We start from the raw sequence: 20,773 nt of genomic DNA on the forward strand, positions 1-20,773 counted from the left end.
GGCACACACGGGAGGACAATGACAGGGACATCGCTGCCGTTTTGCATTCCCTTTGAAGTGGCTCTGCCCTGGCCCCCCGCCACTCCAAAAAGAATGCTTTTGTTGCCTGCTCCAAAGATGCTGTAAGATGCTGCGGAAAAAGTAACCGGAGGGGATCTGCTCGATCAAAAAAAAAATTAAATATAAGAAACAAATTGAGCTGGCCACATGGGGGATGGCAGTAGCTTTGAACCTGAGAGGAGAAGGGACATCGTGATCCAACCCTTTCTCTCTCTAGGGTTTCTGGGCGGCAGGCTCAGTGGGGGCAGAGGCGTGCTGGGTGGGAGCTGGGGGCCAGGGAGGGGGCTGGGGTCTCCTAGGAGGCCTCGGAAGCTGGAGCTGGCACTAAGAAAGCTGAAATCCACTCTAGTGCTGGTGCTTGGGCAGAAAAATGCTAGACACAAAACCAAAGTAATAGTAGCATTTGCTGAATATGGTGTGTGCCATGCATGGAGCTAAGTGCTTATTTTCTTGCCTGTGTGATTACCTTCGAAATGCTTCACTATGAATCATGTGATGAATGTGTGTGGAAGATAACTGCATCCTGGAGGCGGCGGTCAGCATCAGAACAGCCTGAATCAGGGATCCACACTGCAGGGCGCAGGGCTGGGGCAGGCCATGGAGCAGGAGGAGCCCTGCGAAGTCCCAGGGGCTGCCACGCAGACTGTGGTTTTCTCATGGTACCTGCTGGAGTTGCAGAACGGACACCCTGTGCACCTGCACAAAGCGTCCCTGGCAGGGTCAAGGGATCTATGAAGGGGCCTCATGAGGAATATGTACCTTCAAATACTGTTATCAAAATCAACATCGAGAATTTGCTATTAGTGTGAGGGTTGGTAGAAGCAGTTTCTTTCATTGTGACATGAATGGAGTTCAAGGTAGCAGGTGGGCTGGCAAGGCTGGAGAGGCCCTGCTGCCTGTGAGAGATAAGCTGTATGGACCGGTGAGGCCCAACTTCTACCCCCAGCTTGGCACGGTGTCTGGCTCATTGTAAATGCTCAATAATTGTTACAATGATCCCCATTCTGCTGTTGAGGAAGCTAAGGCTCAGAGAGGTGAACTAACTTGCCCAAGCACACACAGCTCATAAGTGGTGGTTTCAGGTGGGGGTACTCTTGGGCTCTCGAGCCCCTGTTTGTCCTGATTTTGAAAGGGACCATCTCTCAAGTGGGCAGTAACTTGGTCAAATCATGACTTTATGCACCATCCCCTCAGACCACATGGGCCAAGGCCCCCTGCTCGACAGAAGCAGATGCCCAGACCGTGAGCCCCTGCTCCATCAGATCTTTTGGATGTGCACTAAGTATCCAGAACTCTTCCTGCCTGCATGCCCTGGGATGGCAGCCAGAGCTCTCTTCCCAGAGAGTGTTCAAAGGCCAGGGCCAAAGGAGGTCTTGAATTGGTGGGCAATCTTCTGGGTCCCTTGTTATCATTTCCAAGCACCCAGCCCCACCACTGCCTGCTGCCAAGATTGGGGGACTCCTGGGGGTGCCTCTCTCTATGTCCACCCTGCTGAGTCTGAAGTGCCTGGGAATTAACACTCCCCGTGAGCACAGGTGTATGAAGCTCCCTTCCTCCTTGCCCTGGTTGGGACAACTCCGAGTATAACTTCTGCCGGCCCCCTGTGGGATCAGGTTGAAGCTGTTCCCTGCTGAGCTATGCCTGAGATCACACCTTCCTTGGTCCTGCCCTTCCCCACCCTGCTTCACCCACGCCCTTGCCAGTCTCCCTTCAAGTTCCTTCCCACTCCCCACAGGTGACCAGTAGGCCAAGGAGACACAGAGGCCACATCAGGGACAGAGACTGTGAGCTGGCAGGAAACAGAGGGTGGAGAGGAAGGGAGAGAGGACCTGAGAGCCCAAGAGGATCAGGATCCCAGGGGTTCAGGGCTTTTCTGTCTGTATGTGTGTCTGTCTGCCAGTGTCTCTGGGTAACCAGCCCCTTGCAGGCTCTCTGACAGCCCCACGCACTCTGGCCTGCTGGCCTGCTGGCCTCCTGCACAGGAGTCCTAGCCTCAGCTCCTGGGGCTGTCTCTTTATGGCTCCTGCAGACTCCAAGGTGTCCTCAGTGGCTCTCACAGCCAAAGGCCTGGCTATTCTCAGCTCCTGGGCACTCAGCAGCCCACAGGTTGGCATGGGTAGGCAGCCTGTACCCCCATCATCTCTCCTGTGGGTGATGCTCCTGCTCTCAGGAACTTTGTCGTACCCCTGAGGGCTGTAGCATAGAACCCAATCTGCCATCCTAATCCAAGCTCCCCACTGGGCAGACCAAGGGCCTGAGAAGACCCCCTTACCTGCTGGATCCAGGGTGTGCAATATGCTAAGTAATGTGCCAGCCACTGCAGGGGGAGAAAAGAGAGACACGAGGCCAGTTCCCTGCCCTCTGGAGCATGAGGCCCAGGTACAGGCCTGGCAGGTCCCAAGCAGCCAAGAGCAACTGGGTGCCAGTGGCCAGTGGCCAGTGGCCAGTGGGCTGAGTCAGACTGGCAAGAACTCAGCAGAGGGAGAAGAAGCTTGTTCTCAGAACATCAGGAGGACTTCCTGGAGGAGGGAGTATGAACTGAGCTTTGATTCCTGGAGCCAGGGGGCTGTAGACAGAATCAGGCAACCATTGCGCCTTCACCAGTCTCTTGCCCAGGCTTGGGCTTGTGTTTGACTCACTTATTCCCTGCAACCCTGCAAGGGGGATCCTCTCCTTTCTAGATTCTAGATGAGAAAATTGAGGCACAGAGAGGTCACAGAGCCCACGCAGCTGGTGACTGGTAGGACCCAGGTTAGAGCTGTCAGTGTGTCGGGGGCACACAGACCCTGTAAAGGAATACATTGCTATCATTCAAGGCCATATGCTTTCTAGTGGAAGGAGGGAGGTACAGTGTGGGCTTAGGATGAGGCTTGTGAGAGGTGTGGAAAGCTGCACAAACGAGGAAACTTTTGAATTGGGCTCTTGCAGGATGAGTAGGAGTTTGTCCCGGGCAGAGGAGAACATGTAGGTCAGAGAGAGGGGGCAAGGAGGAGCTGCGAGTGCTTATAGGGTACAGCTAGAAACGGGGCTGGAGGGAGATGAAGCTGAAGACAGCATGTAGCACATTGTAGAAACTCAAAAATGGTTTACTGGATGAATGAATGACCGACTCCTATCCCCAGGGTCTTTCCTATATAGGAGGAGTTCCATAAATATTTGTTAAGCAAATGAATGGAAGAACAAACTGTTTTTCCTTTGCCTGGCACAGTGCTTGGCACGCAGCGAACAGTCCATAGCCATTTGCCGAATGAAAGAATGAATTAATGAAGCGGTGATGCAATGGAAGGGGGGGCACCGGACCGCCTCGCGCAGCCGGGCGGCCCGTGCGGTGCCGGGTGCCGGGTGCCGGGTGCCGGGTGCCGGGTGCCGGGTGCCGGGTGCCGGGTGCCGGGTGCCGGTGCCGCGCCGCCCGCCCTGCCCCTGGTGCGGCCCTAACGCGGAGCAGATGGCGCGGGGCGGCAGCCGGGCGCGGGGCCCTGGGCCGCCGCCGGCGCTTTGAAGTGAGCCGCTGGGGCCCCGCGGCCGCCCCGCCAGCGCCCGGCCGGGCTGGCGGCCGCGCGGCGGCGCGTGTTTATCCAGGTGCGGGTGGGGGCTGGGCGCGGGATCCTCTTTCCTCCGGCCCATCTGGGACTTCAAAGCGCAGCTCAGGCTCAAAGGCGGCCTCGGGTGGGGGCGGGGTGGGCGTGCTGGCTTCCTGCGCTCAGCCGGCCGCAGGCCAGAGGGGTCCCTTCCCCCTTGCACCACTGTCCCCCCCCCCCCCCCCCCCCCGTGCGCTTTTTTGAGCACCTACTGTGTGTCAGGCCAGGCGCTGTGCTCTGAAGCTGTTGCGTGTATGATCTCTTGTTATCTCACTGTAGCTAGAGACTGGCAATGCTATGCCCCCCATTTTACAGGTGAGGGAACTGAGGCCCAGAAAGGTCAAGGACTTGCCCAATAGCCTCCCTGCATCCCTGTCTTTAGGAGCAGCCCCCCTCCAGTTCTGTCTGAGTCTGGTCCTCCCAGCCATGGACACGTGGCTACAGTTCATTATACAAGCAGTGTCTGGCATGTCTTGAGCACCTACCATGTGCCAGGTGTGTGGTAGGCAGCTAGCTCCAGAGTTCTCTTTGCCCATCAGATTCTGCTCCACTTCCCCAAAGAGCCCTCCCAGGGAGCCAGGTTCAGGGCTCTTTGCATCACAGAACAGCCAGCAGAGCTTGGCTGTCGGCACCCTCCACCCATCTTCTCTTGGTACCAGGCGCCAGCAGCATGGGCATCACAGGGGAGATTGTTAGCAGTGCGGAGCCTCAGGCCCCTCCTCAGGCCTGCAGAATGAAGCCTGTATTCTAAAAGATGCCCAGTGCATTAAAGTATGAGGGGCACTGGACTGTAAGGGCGCTTTGGCTAAAAGTCTGCTATTGTCACTGTGTGACACAGCCTGTCATTAAAAAAGCTATCCCTCCCTCACCCGACTGGCAGCTCCTCAAGGCAAGAGCTGAGCCGTCTAGGTCGGACCAGAAGTGTTTCCACGATGCTCACCCCGGCAGGCTGGGGTCTTCCCGAGGACAGGTGTTGGTCCTGCCCACCCAACCGGGAACTTAGTAGAAACTCAGTAGAGCTGGTTCCTGGTCCCAGACTTGCCTAAAGCGTGTGATGCCTCCCCCATCTGATTGGAAGTCTCCAGCGTTCCCTATGGAACCGGGCTCTTTGTGGGATCAGGAGCCACCTGCAAGGAGAGGTGTCTGGTGTCTGCGCTCTCCCAGAGGGTGGAGAAGCCCCGGGTGGAGGTGGGACCTCACTCTGGCATCCTAATGACCTGCTTCCTGGCCCAGGGTGTGCCTGTTAGAGGGCCCTGGCAGGGCGTGGGGGTGGGGGGTGAGAGGGCAGATACCATAGTGGGACCTTGTGTACTGCCTGACACCAGGCCTCTGGGCAAACATTTGTCCTTGCGCGTCACCAAGGGACCATTCAGGCGGCAGTAAGCCCGAGGGCGGTGCAGGAGTGAGCCTGCTGGCAGCGGGAGGGTATTTTTAGAGCTTTGACTGACAGCCCTTTATTAAGCTGTTGCTGCCTCTGCCCCGGCCCCCAGCCCCTTCTGGCCTGGACAAAAAAGAAAGCACATTGTCATTTTGTTAGGAAGAGGGTCCTGGAAGCCCCTCCTTGGTCCCTTGCGGAATGGACAGGTTATTTCTCGCTGTGTTTGGGGTCCAGACACCCCTGCGGCACTCCCAGCATGCCCCACAGCCTGGATCTTCACACATCGAGCAGTGATAAATGGCTTCGGCATCGCTGCCATCACCTCGCACCCTCTGATCCCGCTTGCTTTGTTCTTCCTTTAAAGCCAGTGGGCGGGTGTGCGTGGGGGGGGCTCTCTCTCTTCCCCTTCACCATCAGCGGTCTCCTGGATACTTGCAGGCCTGTGCTCTGATACCACTTGAAAGGGACCGCGACACTCAGTTATCTGGTCTGGGAAGTCCGGCCGTGAGTTGTCTGTGCTGACTGGTGGAGTACGTGGGGTGGGAGGGCATGCCTGCGCGTGGATGTGTGTGTGCACGAGTACCGTGTGCATGCCCGTGTATGCTTGTGTGTGTATAGATTTGGAGATGTGCTAATATGCGTGCCTTTTAGTAACTATAGCTTTATAACTTATTTTGATCTTCAGTAAGGCAAGACTGCCCCATTCCCACCCACCACACAAACATCCTCTGTTCTTTAAAAAAAATTTTTTTTTGATGACCCAGTAGTTGCACTCTTAGGAATATGCCCAACAAATTTGTGCATAAATGTGGATCAAAGGACAAGTACCAGAAAGCTATTTGTAACATCTCCAAGCTGGAAACTACCCAAATGCCTGTGAGAGTAGAATGGACAAATATAAGCCGAGAGGGCTCTGCACTGGGACACTGAGAATAAAGAAATGAGAATACACCATCGACAACTCAGGTAACAGTATGGATGAACTGCACCATTACGATGCTGAGTGAAAGAAGCCAGAATTCAAAAGAGTACATATGGTTTGATTCCATGTACAGAAAGTTCAAAAACAGGCAAAGCTAGTTGATCAAGATAGAGACCAGGAGGATGGTTACTCTCAAAGGTGGTAGTGACTACAGAGGGGTACAGAGGGCTTCTGGGGCAATATTCTGTTCCTTGATCTGGGTCTTGGAGACCTGGGTACGGCCACAGTGTAAAATTTCACTGAGCTGTACACTGCTAATCTGGGTACTTTTCTGAGTGTATTGCTATTTTTGTGTTATAGTTCTTCCAGGATTTTTAGGATCAGCTTATAGAGTTCAATGAAAAATTCTATTGAGGTCTTAGTTGGAATTGTATTATATTATAGATTAATTTGGGGAGATTTGCCCTCTTGATGTCATTGGTTCTTTTTCTCCATGAACATGGTATATCTACACATTGGTATATATTCACATTGTTTACATCTCCTCCTAAAGTTTTATGGTTTTCTCTAGAGTCTGGTGGACTTCCAGTTGGGTTTATTCCAAGGTACCTTGTGTGTTGTTGTTATTGTGAAGGGAATATTTTTCTCTTGTTTTCAAATCTTTTTTTTATTGTGGTAAAATATACATAACATGAAATTTACCATTTTCACAATTTTAAAGTATACAGTTCAGTGGTTTCACTATAAGATGGAGATATTAAACTTGGAATGTGTGTGTGTGTTTGTAAAATCTGCCAATTTGAATATGTTGGCAACCAATTTAAATTTTTTAGACAGCACTGTGCAAGTCACATACAATCAGGCTAAGGATTGGATTTGGCCTCTGGGCTCCCAGTCTGTGGCCTTTGACCCTGGTGACTCATAAGGGTCTTTCTATTCTGGCAGATTCTCCCCAGTCTGCTGGCTTAGCTTTTGAGCTGCTGGCTGAAGGCTCCCCCATTTTCTCAGGAGACTGGGATGCAGCCCTACCTTCTGGCTCCAGCCCCTAAACCAGTATGGTCAGGAGTCTGGTTATCTTCCTTTCTCTGTGTTTTACACACATCTCAGTGGGGGACATATCTTGACCAGACTCAGCCATACAGAAAAGCTTGATGGGATTTGAGGTGAGGACTGGATTTTCCACATCCACTCCCCACACCCCCCTCTCTTGCATGCACCTGCTGCGTGAGTGCCTTTTCCTCTTGCACTAAAGAAGGTAGGTTTTACCCTTGAATAGTAAAACACTTTATGTTTACACCTGCACACTCATAAATGCAAAAATGTATGCATGTAAACATGTGTATTGATGCACTTTTTCCATTTTATTGTGCTCCCTACCTTCTTTTCTCCCTCCCCGCTCCCACCCCAGCCATCCTTGCAAGCTGGTAGCATCCCCTGTGTCCCTATCTGTTCTCAAACAACCATATATGCACACACGCATAGACACAGCACACGTGTACTGTTAGAGGTCTTTTCGGTCGTTAGAGGTCTTTGCGTTGAGATATTATGTATGTATGTTTCTCTGCATTTCACTTTTCTCCTCTGACACTGTGGAAACCCCTTGCATGGGCTCTAATTTGTTCTTTGTACAGGCTGAGTAACAGTCTAGGGTGTGCAGTGCTGTGAGCCAGTCATTTCCCACTGCTGGACACTAGACTACGCTGTGGCCAGGAGGATGCCCTGAAATTGGAGCATCTTAACACAGATGTTTACTTTCTGTTCCTGTCCAGTGCCGTGTGGTTGGGCAGCCTCGGTGATGTTCTCCAGACAGGGGCTCGGGGATTGGGATCCTGCTGGCTCCATCAGGGGGAAGACGGGATGGGATCACGCAGTGGGCTTTATGGCCACACATCATCTCTTCCCCCAGCCCATTAGCCGGAACCTGGTCACGTGGTCCCTACCGAGCTGCAAGGGAGTCTGGGAAACAAAATCTTCCCTGCATAACACTCTCTGACACACTTTGTTTTGAGGGTTTTTTTCCCATTATGAATAGTATTTCAATAACTATTTTTTTTGTCATTTGTCCTTAGGCTATGGTAGTTTAATTTCTATCAGGTTTCCAGGGTTAGGGTTGCTGGGTCAAAGGAACTACATACATATTTTTAAATGCAAAATTTTAATGTCACTCCTGAAGTTTTAATTGGTGTTGCCAGAATTCTTTTCAAAAAGACTGTAATAATTTACATTTTCAGCAACCACATATGAATGAATGTAGCCTTTTTCTAAGTTCCTGCCAGCAATTGCATGATTGTTCTTTCAAATTTTCCTCTGTGATATCTCATTGTCAGTTTAATTTGCATTTCCCTGACCGCTAATGAGTGTGAGCATCTTTTCATTTGTTTGTGGCCACTTGCCTTCATTCTTTTGTGAATTGCCTATTCATGTCCTTCGTCATCATTTCTTTTGGGTTGTTTGCCCTTTTCTCTTCAATTTGTAAGAGCCCTTTGTGTATTATAGATGGCAACCCTTTGCCCCCAGGGTCACAAATATTTTTTCCAAATTTGTTGTTTGTCTATTAACGTTGCTTATGGTATCTTTTACCTTACCAAAGAGTAACGTTGTTATGTGGTCAAGTGTGTGTGTATTTTTAGTTTCTGTATTCCAGGTTTGCATTTTGAAAGGTCTCTCCTCACTGGGGTCCCGTAAGAAGCTGCTTTCCCTTCATGGGCTGAGAATTGGAAATAGCCCTCCCCTCTCCTGGGTGTTTGTAGCCACCCTGCTACTCCTGGCCACGTGAGGACCAAGGGCTCAGGCCTGATTCCTACAAAACTTTCCAGGCCTTTGGTAGCTGAACAACCTGGATCACATGGATGAAGGTTGGGAGGCAGTGAACCTGGAGGGGCCCTGAGCTTGGAGCCTGAGAGCCTGACTGCCAGAACTGTTATGAGTTGCCTCCGGGACCTTGGCCGAATCCCTGGGCCTCTTTGGCCCTCGTTTGCTGCTGATTTCTTAGGCTGCTGTGAATCTCAGGTGAAAAATGAAACACTGTACAGGAGCTGAGATGCAGAGATAATGGGACAACTGACGATTTCTGCATCTTGACAATGAGTGACTTTACATCATCATCTCACTTAATCCTCAACAATCTGGAGACATAGGTATCATTACCCTCTTCTTAGAAATAAAGAAAACACCCTGGCCGGGTAGCTCAGATGGTTAGAGCTTCACCCTAATACTCCAAGGTTGCCGGTTCGATCCCCAGTCCGGGACATACAAGAATCAACCAATGGATGTATAAGTGGAACAACAAATCGATGTTTCACTCTCTCTCAAATCAATCAATAAAAAAAGAAAACATAGGCTCTGAGCGCCTAAGCTACATGCTCAAGGTTGCATAGCACACAAGGTGCAAAGCAAGAGTTCAGAACTTGGGTCATTTCTAACCTGTGTGTGTGCATGCGTGAGTGTGGGTGTGTGTGTGTGCGATAGGCTGGTGAGGAGAACTTTACAGTATTTCAAAGAGAGACTCTGCAGAGCTTGAGGGTTATTGTGAAAAGCGTGAGAAATTTTGTCACACACTCCGGGTATTTCCTGGGAGGACCACCTTCCTGGCATTCAAAGTTATTAAACTTGTCGAAGTGGACAAGGGCGGCCTCCAAGCAAGGCTGGTGCGGGAAGGCTGCACGAGGCCTCTGATATGAAATTGCCCCAGGAGGAAGGGGCAGGCCCACGGAGTGGAGGACCAGCTGTGACAGGCACCAAGGCCCCACGGGTCTGGGGCTCCTGGGGCTCCTGGGGCTCCTGGGGCTCAGCTGGGCTGTGGCTGAGACACCTGGGGGGTGAGAGCCAGGTCGGTGTGAGGCACACTGCCTGCTCCCACACACTCGAAATCCCCAAGTTGCCATGACAACTCGCGGTTCACATCAACATACAGAGGATGGGGAATTCACTGCCTCTCCTGTAACCAAAGCCCGCGGAGCATCTCGCTTCAGGTATGGCGGGTTGGTGTGCTCACAGGATGTCGTCGGGTCCCTGTTTCTCTCTGGCCTCTGCCATCTTTTCGTAATGTTTCTTCAATTTGGTCTTATTCTTAGGCAGACGCTCCCCGAGAGGCAGTGAAGGCGGGCACACGCCAGGCTGACATCTTAGAGCTTAGCATCCCGTCGGTGGAAAGCGGACGCCCGTTTCCCACGCCGTCCACCCAGCCTCTCCCTGGCCCGGCGCCAGTCACACGGCCAGCTCTGGCCCAGCCCCTGGGGCCCGGAGATGAACGCTCCGATTGGTGCCCAGGTCGGGGCATGGCCCTGGAGCTGCAGGTGGCTGGGGCTGTTTCCCCAAAGAAAAGGAAAGTTATTAGAATAATGGTTGCTGTCCAAGTAAAACTGAGAGGTACCCACCTCCCCTGACACTGTACCTTTGGGTTTCCCTGGCTCTGGGGACCAGGCAGAGCCAGTCGTTCTGAGCCCATAAGTCACACTCAGAGAGGAAGGACCCACAGCTCCTGCCCCAGAGACTCACCCTGAGTGGGGCTTTGAGGGGAAGGAGCAGGACCAGCCCGGCCATCCCTGCCCGCAGGGGCTGCTCGTGCGAGTTCCTGGCTGAGCTCCTCTCAAGGCTGGATCACAAAGCTCTGGAAATGCGTGTTTGGGATGGAAACACAGACACGCAGTTAATTATGGCGTCCTGCTCGGCGCCACCCTAATTAAGGCAGTTCCCTGTGGGGGCCAAGATTTAATGCTCTGTCTTTTATAGCGCTTGGTGGCAAGTGGGCGGCACTGTCCTCTCCCCCCCCTCTGATGCATCCCGTCTGGCTGGCGGAGGGCCGGGGGAGAGGGCAGCCTGGCTGGCTGGCAGGCAAATGAGAAAGGCTGCCTAGGCCCCAGGGAGGGGCAGAGCTGCCCTCCCAGGACAGGGCTGGGCAGGTGGGGTCAGTGTGAAGGGTAGTAATGCTAATCTTGGCTCTCTCCTTCTGGGAGGTGGCGGGTGGGGTGGCAGTGTCCCACTCAGAAGAAAAATGTTAGGACTCTCTTGGCTCTAAGGCCTTCCAGGAAGTTGGAAATGGCCCCCAGATGGCACTGGTGACATGGCTGGCCAGGAGCACAATCAACTCCCGATGTCTGGCTTCATGACCCCTGTGATGGAAATAAAACAGGGAGGGCAGATCCACTGCCAAAAAGTATATTAAAAACACCATAGAATTGCTTTAGAAACCACCAGAATTCCCCTCTACTATCCACAGTATACGATTGTCCAGTCCACTAAAATAGAATTCATTGGCTCACAGAGCAGGCGGGGACATAAAAATCACTCCATCCTACATGTGAAGGAAATGTGGCTACGAGAGAAGTGATCTTTCCAAGATCCCAGAATGCGGTACATTGGTGCAGACGACAGCCCGCGAGTAGGTGTCACCTCCAGGGCCAATGCCCGATGACTGGGCGGCGGGAGGATATGATCAGAGGCCTTTATCTCGCTCAGCAGGGAACAGACTCTTGATTGATTAGTGATGCCTACCTTGGGCACTGGAGGGGGTGTGGTAGTACCTGTGCCAAGTTTTTGCCGTCCCTGCCTACATGTCAGAGGGATGCTCTGAGACAGGCCCTGAAAGTAGACAATCTAGGAGGGTTCGGGCTGGGAAGAAGCTGGAAGTCAGAACAGGCTTGGTGAGAGAAACAGGCAGTCTGTGAAGCCCCTCCATGAATTGCCATCAAACAGCCACTAGGGATTGGTGGTCAGGATTGCAAACTGCGAGTTTTGAAGGTTTTTGACTTTAAGGAATCTTCAGATGAAGCGTGGGCTACATCTCTACAGTCCTGCCTATAAAAAGGGCACATACTGCGTGGTCTTCTGGGAGTTTTCCTTTCTGTGAAGACACTTTTATTTGGGGTTTCTGCTCCTCGCGTCTGAAGGCAGTCTAATCACCTAATGCCTTCTTGAGGGAGAAATAAAGCCCACTTTCAACAGATAAGAAACGTAGTGGGATCCTTTCTTCTTTCTCGTTTCTTGGACTTCTTTGGCTGTGGCGGTGCACTGGGCCTCATAGAATTCTTCCAGAAATGCCTTCCTTGTGAATTAGTGTGTGAGGGGGTTCGTGTTTTTCTGGCCTGGCTGCCCTGCTGGGCACAGGGTCCAGGTGTAAGGGACCAAGGATGTGACTGCTCAGAGCCCTGGCCATGTGCAGAGAGGCTGCAGCCCCTGTGGCATGCTTCTGATGCTTTTGAATCCCCACTGGGAATCATTTTCCCTTTTCCATCCCAAATATGGGCCGGGGCTCTGGAAGGCGTGGGAGAACTAATTTGAGGCGAGTGTAAACACTTCCATGCCAGTGGAACCCTGGCCAGCAAGAATTCCAAGCCATCCGAGAAGTCTGCCAGCCTAGAGCTGGACTTTGGCTGGGACCCTCTGCTGTAGCTACTTTTAGCTGGGAACATTTTTCCCAGACTCTAGAAGGCCACATTTGAAGGATTAAGATTTATTCAACAAAGATCCCAAACTGACTAGGGGCATTTCTACACTGAGTTGGCCATTTACATGCCTGCCTCCACTTCTGGGTGGTGGAACCTACCTACTTGTTAAGATTCAGAGCTGAGGAGGCAAGTAATCCTGGCTATCTCCTGGGGTCTACTTCTTATTGACTTTGGGCCAAATACCTAACATGTTGGAGTCTGTTTCCTCAACTAGAAAGTGGAGATAATATTCATACCTACTTCGAGAGTCGTGGTGAGGACCAGGCAAGATAATGTGCAGATGAGAATATTTGCACACGCTGGTGTGTGTATCTGTCAGTCCAGACAAGGCTATGCTGCAGTAACAAACATCCCCCAGAGCTCAGTGGTGTACCACAACAGAAGTTTTTTTTTCTCTTACAAAGTTTGCTGTAGGTCCAAACTACATTTCAGGGTGGCTTTTCCCCTGCATGTGACACATGATCCAGAAGATTCTATTTTGGTTCTACCATGTCAGTAAGAAGCCTCCTTGTTCATTGTGGCAGAGGAAGAGACTAGCTAAAGAACTGGGCAGAACACTCTTGTTCTCAGTTTTTGGCCAGAACTATCACATGGGTCCATCTACTAGCAGGGGTATTAGGATATATAGTTTTCTTTATGTCCAGTAAGGAAAAGTGGACCAGATATTGGGGAGCACTTGTAATGCCTCCCACTGTGTTCAATAAACATTTGCTTCCTGCATTCTTGACAAGGCATAGATAGAGGAAAAGATAAATGTATTTTCTTAATTCCTTGAAGCAGGCAGTCCTTTGCATTTTATAGAAGGCTTCCTCAACCTCATTTCCAATCTCCTGGGGAAGATGTTTCCCCCTGGTGTGTGAGCGGAGGGAAGATGGGAATAAAGTGCTGGGGACCTACTTGGTGGTTGGGCAGGCAAGTGTCAGAACCATCTGACTCTGCAGAGGAATCGCCCTGCGCTGAGCTTCCAAGGAGGCAGGATGTGAGGCTGGCCCCTCAGCAGTTCTTTGTGGATGGGAAGGAGGACCTACCGCATGCCAGGCCTCAAGCCAATTGCTATATATGCTTATTACTAGCACCCTGACTTTACAGCTGGAGAAACCGAGGCTCAGAGAGGCGAACTCTCCTGCCGAAGTCATGCAGTCATGGTGCAAGGCGGGAGGGGACGGGGGTGGGATGTTGCCTTGAGGAGAAGATCAGGGATGCCCAGTCCTCCCTCATCCCTTTTGCTCACATTATGGCCCAACAGGCAAAACAGGGGGAGTTGTCTGCAAAATACCAAATGTAACAACATGAGGGAGGCTCTTTGCAAAAATTCATGGTGCTCACGGGAGTTTCTTACAACTAAAAAAATAAGATTTAACTTTTCCGTGTAAAATTGGCCACTGGCTTCTTTTGAATGAAAGGGGCTTGTGGGGGATTCTGCAGAGTGATGAGGGGGGTCTTCTCCATGTTGGGGTCTTAGGCTGGCCAAGATCAGGGTCAAAGTTCCCTTTTCTTGTAAGATGGGGAAACTGAGACCCAGAGCAGGGAAGGGATTGCTCTGGGTCACACAAGTAAGAAGTGGCAGAGGCAGGTGAGAACTCAGGTGTCTTGACCCCCTGCCCCTCTCTCGACCCCCTACACAGCTGCCCGGGGGGCAGAGAGAAAGGGAAGTCTGTGGGCACAAAGCCAGGAAGTGACACCCCCACCACACTTCAGCCCCCTAAAGTCCCATTTCTCACAGGTGATCGAGAATATGTTGTCATGGCATTTGTTAGAATTCTAATAAGATGTCAGAAAAGTCAAGCCCAAGGGGCATAAGGCGGGGACGCCTTGGTTTCTGTGTTCACCACCCCTCTGCGCCAGTGCTCGGCAGCAGCAGGCCTTCCGAGCTTGGCCCTGGCCCTCCCCGGGCTTGCTCTCCCGACACCGCACTAGAGCCTGCTCCTCAGTACGCACCTGACCTGCCCCCCAAACCCTGGCCTTGGTTTTGCCAGGAACTGAGGTTTGGAACATTCAAACGAAGACAGGCAGCTTGCAGGCGGAGGTGGGGTGAGCTTCCCATCCCTGGGCGTGCACAAGCTGAAGTTGGTGGGTGCAGCATGCTGCAGGGGTGCCTCTTGTACACGGGAGCCCCGCCGCCCAGGTCCTGCTCCGTGCTCCAGGGACCGTCTCCCACGGCCACTCGCCCTCTGGCTTTGGCTTGGGTTTGGCCAACGGGAGATCAGAAGGCGCGGGAGGGAGCAGTTAGCTGTCCATTCCTGCCTCTCCCCGTCAGACCGCTGCTTCAAGCTGTGGCCACCCCCGATGCCACCCTCCTCGGTTCTGTACCTGCTCTGTCTCTTGTCCTTCCAGGTGCCCCATGCTGCTCATCTCAGGGTGCCACCCCTGCCCCGGTTGCCCTTCCCCTGTAAATGGCTCATCATAAGCTCCCCTCAGCCACCCTGTGGCAGATGCCATGTGTTTCCTGCCGGACCCAGACTGATACAAACAGGAAGGACGGGGCGTCAGTCCCCTGGACCTAGTCCCTTCCAAAGGTCCCAGCTCCAGGTCGCAGGGTGCTTTTGGCCTCCCAGCTTTTCCGATGGCCTGGCCCCTCCCGTGCCAGGCCTGCCCGAGCTCCCACCAGCCTTATTTATTTATTGAACAACATGGAGCACAGTTTCCTTTTGTGTTTAATGTGTCAGCGTTTCAATGGATTCGGACTTCAAGGCTTGGGTTTTGTTGACAATAATGAGATCACCCAGACAATTATCGTCTGATTTTTCAGTTCGCCAGAGAGGGGAAGATTAAAGAAAAGTTAAGAAGCTTTGGCTGTTTCCTGTTACCCGTTTGCTGGGAGGGGTGGGGGTGGGGTTGAGGGGCTGCGAAGAAGAGAAAATCTAACTGCTTGAAAACGTCCACGTTGGGACACACTCGGACTGTCTGCACCCGGCGGCTTCGCTCGCAGGCAGCGGTGCCCACGTGGGATGACAACCAGGAGCCCAAAGGCTCCTCTCCCGGGGTGCTTCCCGCTCGGGCCACAGCGCCTGAAAGTCCATCAGCTCCGACATCCGCTCCTTCGGCTTAAATCCTGGGGTGAGACAGGAGGCTGGAACTCAACAAACATTGAATATTATCATTATTATTCTTGATAGAATGATTGTTACTGGTTCAGCTCAGCTGCTAACTTGTTGGCATGGCATGGTTTCACTCCTCCAACCTCAGTTTCCCCTCTGTGCTGTGAGGAATGCCTGAATGAGTCCATCCAAGCATGAGCCCTGACACCTGCCACAGATCCCTCCGCCTTAGTTGTGTCGCTGTATCAGGTGAGGAGACCCTGGGCAGGCCGTGTGAGCCTGCTGGAGGGACAGGTGGGCCCTGGAGGCTTCTTTGCTCCTGTCACGTGCTCCTACGGAGTCCCCAGCCCCTGGAGGACAGATCTCAGCTGGGGGCTTTAGAGCATGTCCCATGGAGCCCCTGGAGAAGTGGGGTGCTGGGGAGGGCAGGCCAAGCTGGAGGGTCTGCCCTCCTTCTGTCCCTCCATCTGGGGCTCCTAGCAGGCCCCTCCTATGAATTACCCCACTGACTGATAGACTATGGCATTTATGCTCAGAAAAACCATCCAGAAAACGACTCTACCGCTGGGCATGTTCTCACTGCCCTTTCTAGAACACTGCAGAGACCCTCCCCCAGAGGCCCTGCCTGTCCCTCTGATTATCAGCTTCTCTCTCATTCCCTGCCACCTCCCCCTCTAGCTCAGCCTGCCTCTGTGGCATTCCTCTCTGCCCGTCTCCCAGGTTGTCACTCCGCCGGTCTATCGGCGGTGACACTTTGAAACAACCTGCTAAGTATGGGATGGTGGAAGGTGATCATTGGGACAAAGCTATTTTTCAAAGAGAGAGAGGAGGAGAGCAGAGGAGCGGAGGGGAGAGAGGGAGAGAGATGATAGGTGAAGGGGACTCAGAATCTTAAGCAAGAAGAATGCTAGACAAATAGGGAAACCGAGGCCCGGAGAGAGGAGAGGACCCCTGTCTCCCAGCTTGGCTCAGCACGACAGCCCATCACCTAGGCCTTGAATCCCCTACAGCAAAAGCAAGGGCTGTGTACTGAGTTTTTTCATAAAGCTTTTTATTCTGGAAGTTCTTCCCACTCTTGGTGTTTGAAGGTCCCTTCTGTTATGAAATCCTGGTGACAGTGGACAGTTGCTGATTTCCTTTATAAATTTCCTTGCTTGGCCTAATACATAGATTTTAAAAATTGGCAATGTCAAGTTGATAAGCCACATTTGGGGGAGATTTAAATGTTGTGTGATAGCCAGTGTCTGGGGATGTCTGCATCCCAGCACACTGAGAAGGCACAGACCAGCATTTGCTGAACTCTTCTGATGGGGAGCTCCCTACTTCCCCTGGAATGTGGAACCACGGAACACAGGCTTAGGGAGGCCAATGCTCACAGATCCCCTGCCCCAGGCCAGGCCGAGCCTGCAGGTGAACCCAGAGGGCCCTTCCCACACCACCACCCCCACCCCCCGCCACGGGACCACGGGACAGAGTTCACAATGTAGCCCAGCCACTCTGGCTCCCAAGGCCTTGCATCCCTGGGGGGCAGAAAAGGAAGGACAAGTGATTATGAATGATCTTTTACTTTCTTTGCTATTGTCTGAATTTTTACAATGAGCAGAATAACTTTTATAGCCACCTCCAATAAATCATCTTCGTACTGAAAAAAAAGAGCCTGTAAGCCTTTGCTCTCCAATCTCAAAAGTAATAATTGCTCGTGGCACTACATGGGGAATCCAGGGAAGGCCTGAGAACATCTTGCTCCCTGAGAAAAGGACCGCAGGCAGTTTTCGACTTTGTTTTCCACCATGAGGACGACTTAGAACTGAAGGACACAAGCCAGGAACATGGTGTCAAACACTTTTGCTCTGAGAGGACCTGGGGGCAGAGTCTGCTGCCTCCGGGGCTCCCCTCTCTTCCACGTGCCCACCTGGCACACCCATCTCCCCAGGGCACACTGATGCCAGCCCAGGAGCTCCTCTTTGTGGAGCAGGATACAAAGCAGCATGGGACAGCCAGCCGAGGGACGCGGCCACTCCTGGGTGCCCAGGAGAACCGTGTGGGATGGGCTTTGATGGGGTTTATTGCTTCATGTTGTTTAGCTCAAAACAGAGCTAAGGCTCCTAGTCATCTCGTGTGATTTGAAAACCATTTGGAAATGGTTTTCCAAGCAACCTGGGCAGACCCTGCGGGGTCCAGGAGGCATTCAGGGGCCTGGCCTCAGGTTGCAGGCCTGCCGCCCCGCTCTGCCTGACACCCAGTCCACAAGGGCAGCAGGTGCCTGACGCCCAAGGGCTGGGGGAGCGAGTGGGTGTGCAGGGCGTGGGGCGGCTGGGCAGGGAGCAGGGGCTCCAGCCTGGGCCTGGGGCATTGTCCGCAGGGGCACAGAGGGAGGAGGTGGCCTGGGGTAGCCGGGGACAGAGATGAGCAAGAAGAATGGGGTCATTCTTCTAAAAGCTGAGTGCGCAGCATTGGGGTAACTCTCAGGGTGGGGAGCCCTGTTTGTTCAGGGCGGCCTGGGGGTCCGTGCCAAAGTGTGGCTGGGCGGTTCACCGCAGGAACGGCCAGTCCAGAGCACAGGGGGAGCTGGTGCTGGCATGGCAGGTAGTTCTGCCATCTGGGGGTTTAGGACCTGAAGGCTTCCAGCCATCAACAACATGGGGAAACTGAGGCCCAAAGAGGAGCAAGGACTCTCCTAAGCTCCCTTAATGAGTTAGCAACAGAGCTGGGTTCCCAATCCAGGTGGCTCTGGAAACCTGGGTTGTAGCACTGCAGGGCCTCTGCTCCTCCATCTGAAAAATGGAGATAAATACAGATCCGCCAAGGAGCCGATGCAGGATCCAGGTGCTGTTTATAACTGGCTCCTAAATCCAGTCCCCATGCCCCTGCCTGCCCTTCTAGGCCCTTCCCAACCTCCTCTCTCCTCCCAGCCCCTCCATTCAGCTTCCTGGGGACACGTGCTCTTTCCCTGTTCTGTGTTTGGTCCCCCATTTTCCAGTAGAGGATGAGCCTGGCTCCCAATTCTCACCTCCGTTCTTTGTGGTTGCCCTTCTGGAACACAGGCCTGAGACAAAGGCCTTTCTTCCAGTTCTGGGCATGGCTTACCAGCTAAGGAAAGAAGGGGCACAATTTCCTAGGGATCTGAGTGCATTGCCACCTGGGCCAATGGCTGCTGAGAGGGGGGAGTCTGCAAAGACACCAGCATTTCTATGCACCAACTGTGTGCCTGATATTTTATAGTCATTTAGGCCTCATGAAAGCCCTGTGGTGTGAATGTTATTTATCCCCGTTTTACTGGTGAGGAAACTGAGGTCCAATTTGCCAGAACTGCTTCTCTCTGAATGTTGTGCATCCATCTAGCCTGAATCCTCCAGGCCTGGGCTGGAGACTCACCTTGTTTCTCCCCTTGATTGGACATCTCAGGGGCAGGGCCTGGGTGACCACTGGCATGAGGGCTGAGCAGGTATTTATTTGGTGTCACCAGCTTTGTGGGGTCCCAGGTCAAAGGAGAACTACTGTATACAGTTCTGTGAATTTAGATAAACCACCACCATAAGCAACATATAGATTGTCTCTGCCACTCCAAAAATTCCCCTCGGCTCCTTTTAGTCTATCCTGGTCCCCACCCCAACCTTGGCACCATGATCAGTTTTCTGTTCCTATAGTTTTGCCTTTTCCAGAATGTAGTAGAAATGGAGCCTACACTATGGAGACTTTTGAGCTCTTTAACTTAGCAGAATGTGTGTGAGATTCGGCAATTTTGGTCCATGTGTAGGTGGTTCATTCCTATTATTGCTGATTAATATTCCTTTACTAGGATATACCACAATTTGTTTATTCCAGTTGAGGAACATTTGGATTGTTTCCAGCCTTTGATGATTACAAATAACACCATCATAAATAAACACAGATTTTTCTGTGAACATTCATTTTTATTTCTTTTGGGTCATACCTATGAGTGGGATTACTAGGTTGCATAGTAAGCGTATGTTTCACTTTATAAAAAATTGACAAATTGTTTCCAATGTGGTGTTGCCTTTTCATTCCCACCAGCAATGTAAGAGAGTTCCAGTCGCTCCCTGTATTTGTCAGCACTTGGTATTGTCGAATTTAAAAAAATTAGCCATTCTCATAGGAGCATAGTGTTATCTTACTGTGGTTTTAATTTGCATTTCCCTAATGACTAATGATGCTAAACATCTTTTCACGTGGTTATTTGCCATCTGTATATCTTCTTTAATGAAGTGTCCAAATCTTTAGTTTGTTTTTAATTAGGCTTTGAAAGTAATTTATATATTCTGGATACAATACAAAGTGTTTTGTTTTTTAAATCAGAATCTGTCTATAATATTTAAAGAGATTTCAAGTAAAAGTTAGATTTCTGGTTTTTTAAAAAAATTGGAAGATCTTGCAAGGTTGAGACCAGCATCCCACATGGCAACAGTGGCTAAGGCTAAGTAGTGCCTGCATCTTTGGATGGACTGGTTCCTCCAACCTCTTGCCTCTTTACAAGCCAGCCTACTAGGCTTTTGAGTTTGAGACCCTCTGAATAATGCATTCTTCTCTGTTTGACTGTGATGTGTGCCGTCCACAGTGACAGAAAGCCGTAGGGCTGAGTTCAGATTTTGCACTGTTATTTTCCCCATCTTCCCCCTTGCTCCTTACCAAACCCATTTATTCAAATGACCACTAAACCTTCCTTATGCCCCTTGGTTCCTTGATGTTCCCCACCTGGCCACCATGTTGTGCCATTCATGTGGTAATTTATGTGGATGGCACCCCCTGGAGTTGTGGAGTGCACAACCCACAGTACCATACATGCTAACCTGGTCCTTTGTCCCTGCCTAGCCCAGGACTCAGGTGTTTGTTTTTTGCTCACCAGGTGGGAAGATGCTATGCAGCACAGACCAAAACCTGAAGTTGTTTCAACCTTCTTAGCTTTTGAGTTTACACTTAAAAATTCACTGAGAAGATTATACTGGCCCAGTGGTTCTCACACTTCGGGGTGCACTAGAATCACCTGGAAGGTGTGTTGCAGCACACATGGTTGAGTTCCACTGCTTGTCCAGGACCAGCTTTGAGAACCACTGATGAACTGATGATCCAGAGGGGACAGGACGGGAAGAGAGTGACTTGAGTGGGAGAGGCTCATCTAGGGAGAGGAGGTCATGAGAGGAAAATTAAATTCCTTGAGAGAGGAAAAGAGTACGTGGAATTCTAAGATCCCTAAAGTAACAGGATAGAACCAGGGGAGAGCGGAGTGGTAGCCCCTCCAAGGGAAATGTGTACACCTCGGATGGCTGGACTGAGACCCAGGCCGTAGCACAGATCCCATGCCCAGGTGTGGCTGGAGGTCCCAGAGTTGCAGG

Source organism: Miniopterus natalensis, chromosome 18 (genome assembly GCF_054644295.1).
Source record: "Miniopterus natalensis isolate mMinNat1 chromosome 18, mMinNat1.hap1, whole genome shotgun sequence".
Lineage (NCBI taxonomy): Eukaryota > Metazoa > Chordata > Mammalia > Chiroptera > Miniopteridae > Miniopterus > Miniopterus natalensis.